We start from the raw sequence: 15,365 nt of genomic DNA, 5'->3' as shown, positions 1-15,365 counted from the left end.
CTCCCTCCCCCCACCCTTTTATTACTTTAATATAATATTTTTAATTTTCAAATTTTACATAAAATGTACAAAATATTAAATTACAATTGATAAATACACAATATCATTTTTATATCTAATACATCATATTCTAAATATATTTATATCCCCTCTCCCTCCCCCCACCCTTTTATTATTTTTCATTCATACATATTATATAACATATTATAACATATTATGTAAATATTATTTTCATTATCCCCCCTCTATGTGCGTCATAAAAAAGATACTTAAAAGAAGAAAAGAAGAAGAGAAATCTTAATATTTATTCATTGCAGTATTTTGTCAATGGCCCCCATATTTTTATGAATTTGGTATATGTCCCTCTTTGTATTGCTATTGTTCTTTCCATTTTAAATATGTGACATATTGTATTCCACCAAAATGTATAATTTAGGTTATTATAATTCTTCCAATTATTGGTTATATGTTGAATGGCAACCCCTGTCATTATTAATAAAAGCTTGTTATTTTCTGGTGAAATTTGACTATTTTTCCTCATCATCATTCCAAATAATACCGTATCATATGATATTGCTATATGATTTTCCATTAATTTGTTAATTTGTAGCCAAATTGAATTCCAAAAAGTTTTAATGTAGGGACAATGATAAAGTAAGTGATCTAATGTCCCTAGATTACAGTGCCAGCATTTATTGGACTTAGAACTGTCTAATTTTTGCAAACGTGTAGGGGTCCAAAAAGCTCTATGTAATAAAAAGAACCAAGTTTGTCTCATAGATGCTGACACTGTACATCCCATTCTCCAAGACCAAATTAGTGGCCATTGAGATGCATTAATCTGATGTCCAATCTCAATGCTCCAAATGTCTCTTAGACCATTTTTTGGTTTTTTATTCAAATATCCAGATATTAATTTATACCACAATGCGGCTTGATGTCCTAGGAAGTCTGCTTGAAAACATAAGAACTTTAAACTATATTGATTATTTAATGTTTTCCATTCAGGGAACCCAACCTGAATGGCCTGCTTCAATTGCAACCATTTAAAACTTTGTGTTTTATTAAGACCAAATTTATGTTGCAATTGTGAAAAATCCAGCAGTTTACCTTCTGAAATAACATCGTCTAGAGATCTAATGCCTGCAATAATCCAGTTCTTCCAAAGGATTTGAGCTTCGCCTATTTTGATCTTGGAGTTTATCCATATAGATTGATTAGTTGATTTATTTATTGGGATAGGTGTTAATTTATCAATAAACCTCAATGTTTTCCAAGTATCCATTAATATTTTATTTTCTCTGTATCTTCTAGGTATGTTAATACTTGGCAAATGAACTAAATTTAGGGGAAACATAAGGCACCATTCCAAATATAACCAATCCGGTGCATTATCCATAAGTTCTGGGAGGATCCAATACATACCCTGACATAGAATATAGGCTTGATGGTACCTATAGAAATTTGGAAAATTTACCCCTCCCTCCTTAATTGATTTTTGCAAAGTTACTAAAGCTATTCTAGGTGTTTTACCAAGCCAAAGAAATTTTGTTAAAATACTATTAAGTTTTTTATAAAAGGACCCCTGAAAATAAATAGGTATCATACTCATTTGGTAGCAAACTACAGGTAACATCATCATTTTAATAGTTTGAACTCTTCCCCACCAAGAAATATGTAATGGGTTCCATTGTTCACATAACTCCGTAACTTTTTTTAATACATATTTTTCATTCTCTTTTACTGTATCTTCAATTGTATTTTTAACTTGAATGCCAAGATATTTAAATCCTTCTTCTTTCCATATGAATGGAAAAGTATCAAATAATCCTTTTACACAATGAACATTCAAGGGTATAATTTCAGATTTATTCCAATTAATTTTATAACCTGAAAATTTGCCAAACTTATCAATTAATTCCAATAAAGAAGATAAGGTAGACTCTGGATTTCTCAAATAAAGTAAAATATCGTCAGCATAAGCCGAAATTTTATATTCCATATCTGAATATGGAATACCTTGTATCTCCCTCGTTTGCTGTATTGCTAACAATAAGGGTTCTAATACAACATCAAATAACAAAGGAGATAAAGGACAACCTTGTCTAACTCCCCTCTGCAATTGAAAACCATCAGATATCTTATTATTGATATTTAGTCTTGCAATCGGGAAGCTATACAATGTTTTTACCATTTGTATAAATCCAGAACCTATACCAAACCATTCTAAAGCCTGATACATAAAATTCCATTCTACCCTGTCAAATGCTTTTTCAGCATCTAATGAAACTGTAAAAGCCGGTTCATCCATTTTTTTTGATAAGTTTAACATGTGAAACAATAATCTAGAGTTATTAGAGGAATGTCTTTTAGCAACGAAACCCGTTTGATGCATATCTATAATATGTGGGAGAGCTTTGGCTAGTCTCAAAGCCAAAATTTTCGCCAAAAGTTTATTATCAACATTTATCAAAGATATAGGCCTGTAGTTTGAAACCAAAGTAGGATCTTTATTTGGCTTAGGCAAAACAATTATTATTGATTCAGCCATAGTACCTTTAATATTACCTTTTATAATTTGTGTCTGATATAAATTTAGTAAATGTGGGGAAAGGATATTTTGAAATGTTTTATAAAATTCTACTGTATAACCATCACCACCTGGAACGGATCCAACTCTAAGAGATCTCAACGCTGTTTCTAATTCTTTTAATGATATAGGTTCATCTAAACTCCGTTTTATATGATCAGGAACCTTAGGTCCATTAATTATGTCTAAAAAATTTTTTCCATCTTTTTGTCTCTCCAAATAAGGCTCGGAAGAATACAGGTCCTTATAAAATTTTAAAAATTGTTTTAATATTATATTTGTTTGATTTGTTATTATACCATTATCATCTTTAATTCCATTAATATTAGTTCTTCCCGGTACCTTTTTAAAAATCTGTTGGTCCAGCCAAACAGGGAGCGGCGCAGGACTAGGCAGGACCGCGAAAAGCTCGCGCCTGCCTTCTGTGCCGCTCTGAGTCTGCCACAACAGATGGAGGCAGCTGTCCAGTGAGGGAGGGGCAGGAGCTTTCAGCGCTGGACCGACAGATTTTAAAAAATATACCAGGGGGGCCCAGCCCTCCTGCCTGCCAACCACTGGATGTGCCTACCATTAGACGTGCCCTCCACTAGACGTGCCCTGTACGCTGTCCCAGCCTACCACTAGACCACCAGAGGGGGGACAGGGTGCAGGGCACACCATTTGGTCCAGAATTTTTTTTTCTTGGTTTTTCCTCCTCTACAGGCGGGTGTGTCTTATGGTCAGGTGCATCATATAGAGCGAAAAATATGGCAATTTCTGTTTAAGTGAAGATATTGTAATGAATAAAAAGCAAAAATGCTCTTTTATTACATTCATTTACTTTTTTACCTAGTTGCTACCACTTACCATACTATGGACAAGTTTTTGAAAGCTGTCATGAAAGAACGGCACACCTTGTTCTTTCAACAGTTCCACACAGTCCTTTCCATGTCCAACAGATGCCCCTGAAGGTATTCCTTCAATTTTGGAAAAAGATGACAATTGCATGGTGTTAAGTCTAGACCAGTGGTCTCCAACTCCAACCCTTTGCAGGGCCACAATTTGGATTTGTAGGTACTTGGAGGGCCGCAGAAAAAAAGAGTTAATGTGTTATTAAAGAAGTGACAATTTTGCATGAGGTAGAACTCTTTATGGTTTATAAATCTTTCCTTTTGGCCAAGTCTTAATAATAATATTGTCATTTATAGATAAAGAGACATATGATCAAGAAACTGTTTTATTTTACTTTTGTGATTATGATAAACATACCGAGGGCCTCAAAATAGGACCTGGTGGGCCGCAATTTTGAGACCACTGAGTTAAGGGGAACAGTTAATCTGTTGACTGGGTTGGAGGGCAGAGGGGAGAACAGGACAATCAAGCCATTGTGACCTCACTGATGAGGTTGGCTCTTATTGGTGGAATGAGGCATTATGACATCACAATCTCAGCTCTGTTTTATTTTACTTTTGTGATTATGATAAACATACCGAGGGCCTCAAAATAGTACCTGGCGGGCCGCAAGTTTCAGACCACTGGTCTAGACTGTATGGCGGATGGGATAAGACTGAAACCTATCTTCACAACGGCCTCTGTGGTGCTGTGTGAGGTTTATTTATTTATTTTTTATTCTTAAATTTCCTATATCGTTTTAAATCAAAACGGATTGCAAATTCAAATAGGATACTTACAGGAAACATTTGTTGCATTTCACTAGCTCTGTTCCGGTTATCACATAATTGAACAATTGCCTTTAATTTTTCATTTACCCTTGTATATATATACACAGAACTGTGGAGGAGCAATCTGCATGAGATTATTGAAAAGGGTCATTGTAGCCATTTTTAACCCCAAGACCATAAGAACTCAAGTGAGTGGGTATCACTCCAGCTCCCCGTAGACACAAGAGACCCTGGTAAAGCAAGGATTGAGGGGTCTTGGGTGTTTCATTGTGTGTAGGGGACTTCTTTGGGGAGTGGTGCACCTAAGGAAGATAAGATGCTTTGAGAAGTGAGGCTGATAGGATATGTAGGAGGATTTGATCTCTGGACCTCGGTACTGACATCCACCCCTTAAAGCAGGTCCATATTCCTGAGTGGGGGCAAATAGAAATGCTGATATCTAAAATACTTTTGCTCAATGTAGATTCCCCTTGTAAGACAGGGAATCCATGTTGGGAAAAAGAGATGGAACTATGTTTTGCTGCTTCTGTCTATGTTTTACTGGTTCACAATTCATCAGAGGATGATGATCAAGTTTCTTAGCAGTTTTCAAGGTTTACATGGGATTGGATCAGGATATGGGATGCCATATTCTCAAAAATATGGCCATATTTGATCTTTGGGGACCAAATTTAGCTAACCCAACAGCAAAATATCTTAAGTTGCTTTCTATTTGGAAAAATCCCTTACAAAGTTTTTTTAAGGCATGAGGAGGACGATTTCAAGTTTCAGATGAAGTTGAAAACAAGGTTTTTACAATTAATGCTAATGTTCTAAATTCCCTTTTACTGGATCCTCCTCCGCTGCCATCCCGCTAGAAGTTGGTGTATCTCAGATTTGTTTTAGGACCTTTTCTCTCTCTCCACTTCATCCCTCGGTGCCCTGACCTCCTCCCTTGGCTTCCAGTATCACTTATTCCGTAAAGAAATCAAAACCCTGCTTTTTAAAAAATTCATCCAAAAACCTTAAACCACTTCACCTACCTCCAGCTAAGTTCACCTACCTCCAGATAATTCACCTACCTCGACTGAACTCATCTACCACCAGACAATCCTCCCCCAAGTATCACACCTAATCACCCTTCAAGTAAACAGACCATAAAAAGATTGTAATCTTGCCTACTCTAACTGTGTTCCATTTGCTAATATCACACTGCTAGGCACTGTCAGTTTTCTATCCAACCCATAAGATCCCCAAGAAAAAAAAAAAAAAAAAAATTTGTATCCTCACTGGAAAATGTCCAGTAAAATCCTCTGTAATGTGATCATCTCTGGAAATGTCCAGTCAAATCTTTTGTAATCCGCCTTGAACTGCAAGGTATAGGCGGAATAGAAATCCGTAATGTAATGTAATGTAATGTTATACGCTGATGATTCCCAGATCAACCGAAAATCCAGGAAAAAGTCTCCTCCTGTTTGTCTTACTGTCTGGAAGTCCTGCCATCACCTGAAACGAAACATGTCCAAGAGTGAGCTGTTCTTCTTTCTGCCCAAACCCTCCGCTTCGCTCTCTCCAGTCTCCATTTCTGTAAATAATACCGTTATCATTCTCATCCTCTATTCATAACGTTGGCGTCATCTTTGATTCCGACCTCTCATTTTCCATGCACATCCATCAGACTGCTAAAGCCTGTCGCGTCTATCTCTATGTCTCCAAAATTTGCCCCTTCTTCTTGTAACACACTACCTGGACCCTAGTTCATATACCTGTAACCTTACAATAAGACTACTGAAATTTACTTCTAACAGGTCTCCTGCTGAACCACCTCTCCCCCTGCAATCTGTACAAAACTCTGCTGCATGACTTATCTTCTGCCAACCTTGCTATACTCACGTTACCCTTCTCCTCAAATCACTTCACTGGCTCCCTATCCACCTTCGCATACAGTTCATAGAAACATAGAAATAGACGGCAGAAAAGGGCCCACGGCCCATCTAGTCTGCCCACCTTAATGTCCCTCCCCTACCTTTGCCCTGTGAAGAGATCCCATGTGCCGATCCCATTTGGCCTTAAAATCAGGCACGCTGCTGGCCTCAATCACCTGTAGTGGAAGACTATTCCAGCAATCAACCACTCTTTCAGTGAAAAAGAATTTCCTGGTGTCACCTCGTAGTTTCCCGCCCCTGATTTTCAAAGGATGCCTTCTTGTTGTCGTGGGACCCTTGAAAAAGAGGATATCTTCCTCCGCCTCAATGCGGCCCGTAAGATACTTGAACGTCTCGATCATGTCTCCCCTCTCTCTGCGCTCCTCGAGCGAGTATAGCTGTAATTTGTCAAGCCGTTTTTCGTATGGTTCAAACTCCCATTACTAACCTACAAATGTGTTCATTCTGCAGCCCCTCAGTCTCTCTCCTCTCATGCCTCTCTAAGAACTCCATTACTCAGATAAGTTTCAAGTTTCAAGTTTATTGGTTTTTTATACCCCGATCATAAAACAAATATCTGACCGGTTAACAATAAAATTTAGATAGGAAAGAAAGAAGTATTTAAATGTGTTTAGAGAAATTAGTGAGAAAAATAGAAACATTTAAGACGTATGGACAGACCTGACAGTGAGGGTGAATGGGAAGGTTGGGAGAAAGTTACATAATCTTAGGAGAAATGAGATAGAGGGAAGGGATATAACACAGGGGGCGGGGGTGCCTGGTATGAGTGATATGCTCTTAGGATGATAATTGGATTGAAAAAGAATACAACAAGTGGACGAGGAAAAGATTAAGAATTGGTATAGGCGTCTTTAAATAGATAAGTTTTAAGAATAGTCTTGAATTTTGGTAATTGGCTTTCATCCCGAAGAATTTGGGGTAGAGAGTTCCATAATGTGGGTGCAGTTATGGCGAAGTTAGTATTCCTGGTGTAAAAGGATTCTTTTAGAGAAGGAATGAAAAGGAGTTTTTGATCAGATGATCTTAGAGAACGAGAAGAACTTTGGGGGATTAGAAGTTTATCAAGAAATAGGGGCAGGTGAGAGTGTTTGATTTTGAAAGTAAGTAGTATGATTTTATAAAGTATCCGATGAGTGACGAGGAGCCAATGAGCCTCTTTAAAAAGAGGAGTGACGTGTTCAAACTTGCCTACATTGTAAATGAGTTTAATAGCGGTATTTTGAATAAGTTGTAGCCGTCGAAGTTCTTTTTGGGGGAGTCCATAGAGAAGAGAATTACTATAGTCTAGGTGTGAGATGACTAGGGAATGAATTAGTATGTTAATCGAGTCGGAAGTTAAAATAGATCTGAGGGAACGAATGATACGTAGTTTGAAGAAACAAGTTTTTACAACGGAGCTGATGTGGTCGTGAAATGTAAGTTCACTATCTAGGAAGACGCCTAATAATTTTATTTTTGTCTCCATACGTAATGGTGTAGATTTGATGTAAATTGTTCCAGGTATTATTTCAGATTTTTTTAATGGGGAGAAGAAGGCCGCAAGTTTTGTCGACATTGAGTGAGAGTTTGTTAGATAAGAGCCAATCGCTTAAGGTAACCAGTTTGGCATTTAGATCGGTAATATCTAAAAGGTTTGAGGTGTTAATCGGGTAAAGCAACTGTATATCGTCAGCGTAGGCGAAAATGGAGAAACCTAGTGATTGTGCAAGGGAAAGAAGAGGGGATAGAAAGATATTGAATAATAGCGGAGATAAGATGGAGCCCTGAGGGACTCCGAAATTTTGAGTTACTGAAGAGGAGATTTGGTTTTTTGCATAAACTTTGGAGTTTCGCTGATGAAAATAGGATATGAACCAATTAAGAGCGTGTCCTGTGATATTACAATCTGACAGTCTAGATAGTAATAGAGAATGGTCGATAGTATCGAATGCCGCAGATAAGTCGAGAGAGATTAATATGACTGATTTTAAGTGGTCGTGAAAGTAATGTATGGTTGAGATGAGACCTAGTAATGATAGCTCGGTGGAATGTGAAGAGCGGAAGCCTGTCTGATATGGATGAAGGGCATGTGTTTGATCAAAATAATCGGATAGTTGATTGTGAACAATTTTTTCAGTAACTTTAGAGATTAGAGACAGATTTGCGATTGGACGATAGTTATTAGGTAAAGAGGGATCAGCGTTATATTGTTTGATTTTAGGGAAAACTAGTGCAGTTTTCCATGATGTTGGGACTTGACATTCGGAAAAAGATTTGGAAATCATCTCCCTTATGTAAGGTCCGAAAAAAGAAAAAAAATTTTTAAGTAAGTGTGGAGGAAAGGTTTCGATTATATTGTTGGGAGAGTTTATTGAGTGTAAAATGGTGGATAATTGGGAAGACGTGGGTACTTTAAATTGAGAAAGAGAACTGAGGGGTAAGACGGATGAATCATTGTTGGAGGATGGAGAAAAAGGGGGAACAGGTGGTCCGAGATGAGTTCTAATATTAATCACTTTTTTGTGGAAAAATTGGGAGAGTTCGTCTGCGGATGGGGATGTAGTAGTTGGTGGAGGAAGTTTCTTTTTTGAATATTTTGAAAGAGATTGCGCTATGTTAAATAGAGTAGATGAATTACTAGTTTTTGAGATAAGTTTTGAATAATATTCTTTTTTTGTATGTTGAATGGTCTTTTTGTAATGGGAAGCTTTTTCTTTATAGAGGAGTAGGTGAGTATTTTTGAATGTTTTACGCCATTTACTTTCGGCTGAGCGAACCTGTCGACGGAGGAGAATCAGTTTTTCGTTAAACCATGGTTGATGTTTTTTTGGCGAAGGGTTAGTGGTAGATTTATTTTGTATTTTAGAGTTAGGAGCTAGTGAGTCTAGGAGAGAGGTCGTGGCGGTTTCCCAATTAACTGTTTGTTCTGTTATTGTTAAAGAGGAAAAATCTTTAAGATTCAATTCAAAAGAAGATTGGATAGCTGGAAGAGAAATGTTACTTAGATTGCGAGTGAAAGAGGAGTTATTTAGTTGTTTAGTAGCATGTGAATATTTTGTAAAATTTGATTGCCAAATGATTAGAAAATGGTCTGACCAGGGTACTGGAATGGATTCGATATTGTGGAAAAAAGAAGTCATAGTATTTGGGCATAAGATCATGTCCAATGTATTTCCTGCAGAATGAGTGGGCATGTGAATGAGTGGGGATAGTGATAGATCAGATATCAAAGTCAGAAGTTCAGAGGTATGGCAATGAGTAGGTGAATTAAAATGGATGTTAAAGTCTCCAAGAATTATTGATTCAGGATAGGTGATATTGAATTCAGTTAGGGTAGCAATGAGAGTTGAGAGAGATAATTTGGTTATTGGCGGGGGTGAATAGATAAGAAGAAAGTTGAGAGAGGTGGAAAGTTTGATTGAAAATTGAAGAGATTCAGTAGGGGTGTGAGAAAAAAGATTAGAAGTATTTACCTGGAGAGAGATTGAAGTGTGGTGGATGATTGCCAGTCCACCACCTTTTTTATTTGGACGTGGATGGAAAAATGCTTTGTAGTTAGGTGGGCAGGCCTGAGTGATATATGCGTCATCTCCCTGGGTTAGCCAAATTTCTGTAAGACAGAGTAATTGAAGGTTGTGATGAATGATAGTATCGTGAATTAAATGGTGTTTATTTTTTAAAGAGCAAACATTTATTAGACCGGAATTAAATGTATGGGGGTGTTTGAAATGGGTTTTGGAAGGAGGAAGCAGAGGGATGGAGATGTATTGTCTAGGGTGAGGTTTGAGTTGGTTTTTGCTAACTGTGGGTTCAGTATGACGACGGCCCCAAATGGTTGGGATAGATGACATGGTATCTGAAGTAGAAAAAGGAAAAGTATTAATAGCAAATTCTTTGTTGTGGGTAGTTAAGAAGATAAAGATATATAGGTTAAGGAAAAGATAAAAAGATATAAGCTGACAGAAGAAAGTGGACAATTGGGTGACGAAATGAGTGTTATAACGTGAGATTGATGAAAAGTGAAAGAGCTGCATGAAGGAGCGCATAAAGGAGCAGGACCTGCTCCTTAGGTGCGCTCCTTTGGCGCGCGCCGCAAAGCAGGAGAATTTATGTGGGACGTTACCAGCGGGTTAAAGTGGGCGGAGTCGTCGGTGCCGCCGCTTCGCGGCGGCGGTCCTTTGCAAGAGAGAAAGAGCCTGTTGAAAGTGAGGAGGACAAACATTAGAATGTTATTACTGGAGAAAACAGTACCTATTAAAGTTACAGATAAAATAAGACAGCACAACGAGTAAAATAAAAATAAAAAAATAATTCAGTTTAAAATAGTGAAGAGGAGTTATAAATACCTGAAGTAGGTGATTAATTCAGTACAAATTTGGATTTAGTAAGTAAAACAAGCTTGAAATAAAATAAGTTTAAAATTAGATAGAGTTAAAATAATATGCAGTCACATATACAGAAGTCAGCAGGTATAACGCAGAGACCAAGCAGTATGGCGTGCGCCGCAAAGCAGGAGAATTTATGTGGGACGTTACCAGCGGGTTAAAGTGGGCGGAGTTGTCGGTGCCGCCGCTTCGCGGCGGCGGTCCTTTGCAAGAGAGAAAGAGCCAGCGGGTTAAAGTGGGCGGAGTCGTCGGTGCCGCCGCTTTGCGGCGGCGGTCCTTTGCAAGAGAGAAAGAGCCTGAAGTAGGTGATTAATTCAGTACAAATTTGGATTTAGTAAGTAAAACAAGCTTGAAATAAAATAAGTTTAAAATTAGATAGAGTTAAAATAATATGCAGTCACATATACAGAAGTCAGCAGGTATAACGCAGAGACCAAGTTGCTTTTATTCGTACCCTTCTCCTCCACTGCCAATTCCAGACGTTATTCCTTTCATCTTGCTGCCTCATATGCCTGGAATAAACTATCTGAGCCCATGCGTCACACTCCTTCCCTTACCTTGTTCAAATGTAGGCTGAAAACCCACCTTTTTGAAATAGCCTTCAACTCACAACCCTACTTCCCACTGCTCTCTGCTCACCGCCCTAGCCAGTAGTTTAACTGGCATCCTGTTTCTCTTTCTTTATTGACTAGATTGTAAGCTCATTCGCGCAGGGACTTTCTCCTTTGTAACCCTGTACAGAGCTGTGTATGTCTGTTAGCGCTCTAGAAATAATTAATAGTAATAGTAGTAAGCCAAACAGACGAGTGCCAGCAAATGCTCCAACGCACATTCAGTTCCAGTGGGCATTGGAGCATTTACCACATCAGCCTGTGCTATCGGACTTAGTAAAAGGAGACAAATGAAGTCCCAAAACAGAGAAAACCAAACACTCTCACAGAGGGAATGAGCAGAGTTCAGGTGTGGTATAAGCAGAATCCTGTATTGATCGTCATCCAATTCCAAAGACAGACACATGATGCTGGCATGAAAAAGGCGCGATTCCTAGCTACACTGATCATTTCCCACCTCTATTTCAATTCAATGTTCACATTTATGCATTGTGATATAGACTCCTGATGAAGGCTGATTAGCCAAAACACGGCCCGTGGAGGGTCTGTCTTCAATCAAGTTTGTGGATGTAGAAGGACTGAGGTTGAGCTGGACACTAAAGAAGGACACAGGATGGTTTCCAGCCACTGACCCTCAAGCCTTGCATTGAAGGATGCTGGTGTAGAAGGACTGAGGTTGAGACAGACACTAAAGAATGACATGTGATTGTTTCCAGCCACCAACCCTCAAGCCTTGCATTGAGGAATGATGGTGTAGAAGGATCGAGGTTGAGACAGACACTAAAGAATGACACAGGATGGTTTCCAGCCACCAACCCTCAAGCCTTGCATTGAGGAATGCTGGTGTGGAAGGACCGAGGTTGAGCTGGACACTAGAGAATGACATGGTGACAAAATTAATCACCGTTCCCGTCCCCGCGGATAACCGCAGGAAATAATCCCTTGTCATTTTCTAGTGTTTATTTCAACCTCAGTCCTTCTACACCAGCATTCATACTCTGATTCTTCCCTCTCTCCTTAAAGAATGACATGAAGATGGTTTCCCGCGGTTATCCGCGGGGACGGGAACGATGATGAATTTTGTCACCGTGCCATTCTCTACTGGACACTAAAGAATGACATGGGATGGTTTCCTGTTGTTATCTGCAGAAACGGGAATGGGGATGGAATCTGTCACCGTGTCATTCTCTAATACAAATTAGGTGTTTTCTTGGTTTGTGCAATTTGTTGCTGATAATTTTCAAAAGGAAACAATGGGTAGGGGTTGGTTTTACAGCAGACTTTTCCCTCTATTCTTCTTCTAGAGACCAAGAAGAATATTACTAAGTCAAATCCCCCTGCACCTTCTGGCTTTAGCGCTTTACAGCGTGCAGTATATGTCACCTTAGGGGTTTAATACAGTTGTGGCAGTCTTTTGAATGTCAAATAAAGGTAAAATCCGAAGCTTAATGAAAACATATTATAGCTGTCAGAAAAATCTGCTGGCCCGGTACAATAATATCATCTTAAATGAAGAACGCCTGAAATTTACATCACTGGAAATGGTTTCAATGCTAATTAGGCTACTTATAATGATGCCCTGCTGGGCAAAAAGTGGAATGTTTGATGGTAACAGGCTTTGCCCCCTTAAACTATTAATGTAAGAATTAAGGCATTGAAAGCTTTAATTAATATCATGTCATCCATCTGCCTGTAGTTTGATTGCCCCTGGCAAACTCGACAGATAATTCAAATAATCTTTAGAGAACGAACACTCATGGACCTAGAGATGGAAGCATTTTGGCAGCTGAGATCGGATGCACTGGGAAGAAATGACTAATCTAATCCCCTGAGTCCACTGGTATTCTCTGAGAAACTGACCTAGTAAATGACAGCAGATAAAGACCCGAACGGTCCATCCAGTCTGCCGTACACTTGATGGTTACGAGGCCCGAACTTGTACCTGAATCCTCTCCAAGGGCTGCAGCTATGCACCAGTATTCGCAAGGAAGCTGCCCGGGGGAGCAGTTACAGAAATAAACAAGTGTTTTATAGTAACATAGTAACATAGTAGATGACGGCAGATAAAGACCCGAATGGTCCATCCAGTCTGCCGTACACTTGATGGTTACGAGGCCCGAACTTGTACCTGAATCCTCTCCAAGGGCTGCAGCTATGCACCAGTATTCGCAAGGAAGCTGCCCGGGGGAGCAGTTACAGAAATAAGCAAGTGTTTTATCAAACTCTGCCTACGAATGCTGCTTTATAAAGGTCACTCCGAGAGCAAAGGTGCCAGGAACCAGTACTAAACAACAGGAGTGGGCCGGGTAAAGCTTTGGATTCTCGCCCAGAAATAGCTAAGAAGAAAAAAAAAAAATTTAAATTGAATCAGGTTGGGCAGACTGGATGGACCATTTGGGTCTTTATCTGCCGTCATCTACTATGTTACTATGTTACTATAGGAGAAACTTTCTCTCGTCAGACTAGGTACAGCATCCAAATAAGGACGTAAGCTCAATAGATCGCCAAACCTTAGTCAAACAATTTGCTTGTGGGCGTTTTGCTGTAACACAGCTGCCGGGACCAGTTTTTTGCACGACCATTGATTCTTAGTTGTAATATTAAAAGACTTGGTTAATATCTCTTCCTGTGTTGGTTTGACACCTTTGCTCTTGGACTGATGTTGGGGGTCTGACAACGTGACAACTTTTCTTTAGTTTTTGGAGGAATTAGGTTACCAATGCAAGCACATGATTAATTAAGCAATTTTTTTTTTTTTTTAACTAATTGATCCTTTTACTAAGGTGCGCTAACCAATTTATTGTGTGCTCATTGAATTAGCGTGCGCAAAACGCTAAGGCGTGCATGTTAGTCTATAGACACGTTAGCGCTTAGCGTGCGCTAAATTGGTTAGCGCACCTTAGTAAAAGAGGAGGTAAGTTAGATAGATTGTGAGCCCACCGGGACAGAGAGGGAAAATGCTTGAGTACCTGATTGTAAAAAAAAAAACCCGCTTAGATAACCTTGATAGGCGGTATATAAAATCCTAATAAACTTAAACTTAAAACTTAAACTTAAAACTTAAACGTAAGGTCGATTAAAGAGCAATCATCTAATATAATAAAGCCCTAAGTGCGCATGCGCACTCCCACCTGCGTGCTCCCGTTTTCCGTGTGCTATAGGGACCCGCAGGTAGGAGTGCGCATGCACGCGGCGGCGCGGAGCCTGTCAGCCGCGGCGGCTCTTGCCATCTGAAGGATGTGAACTGGCCATGGCGACGTCAGCAGGGGCCGGAACAGACTTTAATTCCTGCCTCCCAGGCTTCTCCTCCTGCTCCGGTTGGGTCCGCGTCAAAAAAACAAAAAACCCCAGAGCTGCTTCGGGTCCAGCAAGGGCTGCGGGTCCTGAAACCTTCCGATTCAAGCAGCGTCTGCAGCACTCTACACACGCTGCTTCGGGGCCTTCTACTGCCCTGATTTGCTGGCCAGTAGAAGGTCCCGAAGCAGAAGTGTGTAGAGTGCTGCAGACGCTGCTGAAATGGGTTTGTCGGGACCGCGGGAAGGGAAGGGGGGGGGAAGGGACTAAGGGAGCCGGCCAGACCGCAGGAAGGGAAAGGGGGGGTAGGGGAAACACTGATGCTGCACAGGGAAGTGGTGTGGTGGGAGGGAAATGGAGGGGGAGGGGATGCTGCTATGGCTGCTGCACAGGGAAGTGGTGGGAGAGAAATGCTGCTGCATAGGAGACAGGGAGAAAGACAGATAGAAAGAAAAGAAGAAAGACACAGGGGCAGGGAGAGACCCAGAAAGACAGACAGACAAAGGGGGCCAGGGAGAGAGACAGACAGCGGGAGGGAGAGAGAGACAGAAATAAAGACACATAGACATATATTCTAGCACCCGTTAATGTAACGAGCTAAAATACTAGTTACTTTATATCACAGAACTTAGACATGGGTAAAGCAGCTTAAGATCTTATCAAATAAGACAGAAAACTAGTACCCAGATTAGGCCTAGAGAATGAAATGATACCCTGGCATGACGCTCATTTTTGCAGCTAATGAACAGCGGCTTTCAGCAGTGACAAAAAGTCCTATACTAATGAGTTTGCTAGTATAAAAACTAGCAATGCTGAAAAAAAAAACAGTTCACAACTCCAGCCCCCACCCCCCCACCCCGCTCTAATTACTAAAACCTACCGACAGCTCCAGAGCCAGGCTTCTGCACAAAAGAACCTCG

General features: G+C 39.9%; 1 protein-coding gene across 2 annotated transcripts in view; it reads right to left on the bottom strand.

Moving 5' to 3' along the window:
* CFAP47 (cilia and flagella associated protein 47) overlaps window positions 1-15,365 on the bottom strand; it is a 1,062,207-nt gene that overhangs the window by 120,758 nt on the left and 926,084 nt on the right. The gene's annotated exons all lie outside the window — the stretch shown is intronic.

The sequence above is a fragment of the Geotrypetes seraphini genome, chromosome 6 (assembly GCF_902459505.1).
Source record: "Geotrypetes seraphini chromosome 6, aGeoSer1.1, whole genome shotgun sequence".
NCBI classification, from domain to species: domain Eukaryota; kingdom Metazoa; phylum Chordata; class Amphibia; order Gymnophiona; family Dermophiidae; genus Geotrypetes; species Geotrypetes seraphini.
Note: the sequence above shows the minus strand (reverse complement) of the source record. Positions and strands in the feature narration are given on the sequence as shown.